Source organism: Capsicum annuum, chromosome 3 (genome assembly GCF_002878395.1).
Source record: "Capsicum annuum cultivar UCD-10X-F1 chromosome 3, UCD10Xv1.1, whole genome shotgun sequence".
Lineage (NCBI taxonomy): Eukaryota > Viridiplantae > Streptophyta > Magnoliopsida > Solanales > Solanaceae > Capsicum > Capsicum annuum.
Window position 1 is genome coordinate 119,070,128 of NC_061113.1, and position 5,425 is coordinate 119,075,552.

Below are 5,425 nucleotides of genomic sequence, written 5' to 3' on the forward strand. Positions count from 1 at the left end.
CCAAAGAATTATTAATGGCGACTGTAGACTCAGAGGTCTTAATGTTATGCTTTTTTAAAAAACTAAATTTACCGATTTGATAAATCGTTTTAAAAGGTTCTTCTGGAATACTCTAGTTTTGAAGATCATTTTCAATATTAGCAATCTGGGTTGCTTGAGAAAAAAGGTTAACAGTATTCTTAATATGATGGTTGGGATTCATTAGAAAGGAAATCTGCGAACCAGTTGAAAGGAGTTAATACTCTTTTAATGGTGAGTCTAGAATAATCAATATATTCCAGATTCCGCTTATTCATAGAATGCTCGACCTCAATAGAATCAGTATCTACAAGGATGGCGTCATAATATCTTCTTGTTTTGAGTGGGTTCTCAGTATCCACGAAATTTTTATCATTGTAGACCGGCTTGATTTGTTGATCTAATGGATATCCTTCATATTCCTTATCTAAGGCAATAATTGGCATTACCTGAGTGGTAATGAATTTGAATTCTTCCTTGATGGGAGGAGTTGGTATTGGTTTAACCACTGTGGGGTCTACAGCTTGTGCAAAGGTTTCAGGAGCCTTCATAACGTAACTCTGTTTGGACTGAATAGATGAACTTGATGATTGCCCTTTATCAAAAGGCTTATTAGTCTTTAAATCTACCAATTTGGACGGCATTGGTGGAGGGAGCTTTGGAAATTCTGCCAAAGCTGCATATTTGTTTTGGAACGTGATTGAAGTTCCGATTTTAGTGTAGGCCTCTGAGGGACTGATGGTCTTAGGGGATTTGTTGAAACTGACGGGAGATCAAATGGTCTAGCCATCTTGGTTTGTTCTGGTTTGCTGCCTACTGGGATTTTCCCCAGTGTGGTGGGTCTCATTTTGGCCCTGTAAGAATTCTCTTGTTAGAAAATCGGGAAGGGAGTTATTTTCTCCTTTGATAAATTCAATTTGAAAATCAAAGCTAGATAGGAGAGCTTCCCATCTAGCAAATATTTGTTTCGAAACCAAATTTTTAACATTCTTTTGTAAAATCTCTTTAGCAGATTTGCAATCTACTCTTAGTAAAAATTCTTTATTAATAAGATCATCTTGAAATTTGGTGATACATAGCACTATAGATAAAACCTCCTTTTTAACTGTGCTGTAATTCTTTTGAGATGAATTCCATATTCCAGACGTAAATCTGACTAACTGTTCAGAAGAGCTAGTATTCTCCTTTTGTTTCAATATACCTCCATAACCAATATCCGAAGCATCTGTTTCAATAATCATAAAGGCTTCGGGATTAGGAATTCCTAGGCAGGGAAGGTTCCTGACTAATTCCTTTACTTTAATGACAGCATTAGTTTGATCAGAACTCCAAGGGAGAATTTTCAGCATTAATTGCATCACTTTATTCATATGGAAATTCTATCAAACACTTGGGGAGAATAACTTCATGCATATAATCATGGATGACATATAAACATGGCAACTACAATGCACAAATTACAATTTCGAGGGTTTAGCATATAATTCATATTATTCAATGTAAAAATACTAATCTAATTTCATGAATCATATAATAATCATGGATTAAAACCCAATTAACATCATAGACACATTAAACACTTAGTAAATTCAAGGATTTATCATGATAATCACATATTCATCATGCGTGCTATTTAATTTCATAAAACTTGTACTTAAATCATGGATTGAAACCCAACTACTATTATGAACATGAATTCAATCTAATTCAAACATGAAAATCATATATCTGAGATCTCTTATGTTTAGAAAAGGGATTCATGGACTCTATGGTTGAAAGGAACCCATAGATGAACACCTAACATACCTGAGAAGAAGAGTTCTTGATGGTTCTTGGATAGATTCTTGAGGATTGACCTTCATTCTTGATCTAGGGTTTATTTTCTTGAGAGAGAAATACCTTTTGATTTAGGGGGGAAAGTAAATAATGAAGGCTTTAAACAATTTTAGGGCTTAAATCCCATATCTGGACGTAATAAAAACATGGGAAACTAGTTTTAACCCTGGGCGCAACTTTAATTTTTCATAAAATTTTCATGATCCAGACCCCTTGCGTGATGCGCCACTGGAAAATAACGACTGGGAAATTACATGGTTGAACAATGTGGTACAATTACGTCGCCACCATGGACGCGACCTGGAAGTTCACCACAATGTGGTGGTATCACATTGGAACATTGGAAAAGAATAATTCTGAAATTGAGTCTTGGCGCGAAGCACCAATATCATGGTGTCTCACTGGTTTTTGACATTTTCTATTTTGGATGGATCCGCGAGGTGCTGATGGCTTAGGTGGTACACTCTCTTGCTAAAATATCTCTAAATCTTTGCCCGGGTGTCAGATTGGTCAAATTTGGTATCAATGGAAAGCTTATTCAATTTTCCACATAATGAAAAGGCAAAATATTGATACTTCCAAATGTATAAAAGTTTATTCATATTTAAGGTATGTCTATGATATTTTTTGGACAAATTTAAGCTAGGTAAAAGTACAGGGTGTTACAATATTCGTCCTTGAATAAGACAGATTAAGCTGAGGACTGCTGATATACTGAGTTTATACATTGGACATGCACATCTGATCATAGAAAACATGACTGAATTGATTAATTAATGTGTGAATGAATATGCAATGATAACTAATACTAAGATTATAGCTGTAATTAAACATGAAACTGAGTAGATCTAAGGAAAACTATTACCTTGATCTGAGAACATTGATAAGCCTAAGATCATTTACTGAACAAGTATGAATGGGAACATGAGAACATGAATGAGTTTGAAATGTCATACATGAACTGAACATCATGAACTAAACTAAGCCCTTGAGCACAAAGTTTACGGCTGAAATTAGAAGGTTTAGATCATGATAGCTCGGGGGTTATAGTGCATCTCCCTCTTGTGATGTTATATCCCTCGAGAATGCTGACTCGAATGAGGTACTGAGGAAAAGCATGAGATGATGCATGAGGCACTCACGAACTAATTTATGACTAAATATCTGGGATTTAAAACTGAGGAATGATATATAAACCGGGTTGAGCTCCCAACTTGGCAAAAATTCCATAACAATAGGTGAGGCCTACGAAACATCATCTTAAATAGAGTGACTAAGCCTTATTCACTGTAACTACAAATTTTCAAACTTAGACATATCCCTTGAATACCCTCTCAACAATACACTATACTTCTATATAAAACTTCATTTGCGACTACAGAAAATATTTATATGGGCATTGAGCACGAATGCTTAGACATACTAAATTACCTGATTAACTTGAATAGTTGATAGTTTAATATTGGGTATGTAAGACTGAACAATAATTAGCATAAATAACTGGTCTGAAGCTGTATAGTATTATAAATTTGAGAAAGAGACGAACTAGGTAACAAGAGATAATTGAGAATCAATTTGTGAGAATAATATTATTTAAGAATGCAAGACTAAGCATATAACATGACTCTAAAATAGTTTATAAATGGAAGTACTGATCTAATTACTGGGCTAAGAATGTGACTGAGATTGTTACTGAGACATTACTGTAACTGAGTACTAAGTGAATTGGGACTCCTTATACTTGGGACTGTAAGCATGTATGATTTTTGATAATGTGTACGAATATGATCTGTGATAATAGAACTGGCATGTAAGGCATGAGTATTGACATTACTGACATCATTACTAAAATATAAAATCCTGACTTGGTTACTTTTTCTACTATATCCCTTAGCTTAAGGACATTACTCTAAATCTGCAGATCACTAATAAACCCAGAACTAAATTGTCACCACCTTACTTCTAGCGTCTGAGGTAGTCACTGAGGAGGGTTCTGCTAATATTTTAGGTCTGATATCGAGTCGACAGCTATATAAGGGTTACAAAAGAAGAGAAGCCTCAAAATCAAACTAAGCATAAACATAAAGATGAAAGAGTCATAATGTACCCATAACTATATCAGGAGAACTTTCAGGATCATGGAAAGACTGGGGTATAGGGTGCCACTTCCAGTGCTATTAGTGGGCAACGCCCAAATAGACTCTATGTTTTTAAGACCTGACAGAATCAGGAAAATTCTCCTGATGTCATTACTGGTACGTTACAAATTTTCCATGTTCATATTTATGCTTTGCTAGACCTAGGTGCATCCTTGTCTTTTGTCACTCCATACATAGCAGGCAATTTTGGAATCAGTCCCAAAATTTTAGCAGAGCCGTTTTCAGTCTTTACCTCAGTGGGTAAAAAGATCATTGCTTGGCGGGTATACAAAAACTGCCCGATTATGATATTTTAATGTTATTTCAGTCTCTACCCCAGTGGGTAAAACATTATAACTCTATGTAAGTAGGTTTAGTCAAGTTAGAGATGATTGATTTTGATATTATTCTCGGTATGGATTGGCTTCATTCCTGTTATGCCATAGTCGACTGCAAAAATAGGATAGTTCAGTTTCAGTTCTCAAATGAGCCCGTCCTAGAGTGAAAGGGTAGCACTTCATCTTTCAGGGGTCATCTTATTTCCTACCTTTGGGCAAGGAAAATGATTTCTAAGGGGTGTATGTATTATCTCGTACATGTTAAGGATTCCAGTTCCGAATCTCCCAGTCTTGAATCAGTCCTAGTAGTTAATGAATATTCAGACATCTTTCCCGAAGATCTTTTAGGCATTTCTCCCAAAAGGGAAATAGACTTTGTCATAGACCTTCTCCCAGATACTCAGCCTATTTCTATTCCACCATACAGATTGGCACCAGCAGAACTCAAGAAACTGAAAGATCAGTTAAAGGATCTCTTAGATAAGGGATGCATTAGGACAGGTGTATTCCTATGGGGTTTGCCAATCTTATTTGTGTGTAAGAAAGACGGTTCTCTTAGATGTGTATTAATTACCGTCAGCTCAACAAAGTCACGGTCAAGAACAGGTATTCGTTACCTAGGATAGACGACTTGTTTGACCAACTTCAGGGTGCTAGTTATTTCTACAAGATAGACCTCAGATCAGGCTATCATTAGCTCAAAATTAGAGAATGTAACATTCCGAATATAGCTTTTCGTACTCGGTATGTTCACTTTGAATTTCTAGTCATGTCCTTTGGTCTTACCAATGCCCCTGCAGCTTTCATGGACTTGATGAACCGGGTGTTCAAGCAATACTTGTACACATTCGTCATAGTCTTTGTAGATGATATTCTGGTCTATTCTTGCACAGAGCGTGTTCATTCAGACCATCTCATAATTGTTCTTCAAACTCTCAGGGATCAACAGTTATTCGCCAAGTTCAGTAAGTACAAATTTTGGCTAAGATTAGTAGCATTCCTTGACCACATTATTTCCGATGATGGAATTAGAGTAGATCCTCAGAGAACCAAAGCAGTAAAAAATTGGCCTTGCCTTGTCTCTCCATCAGATAT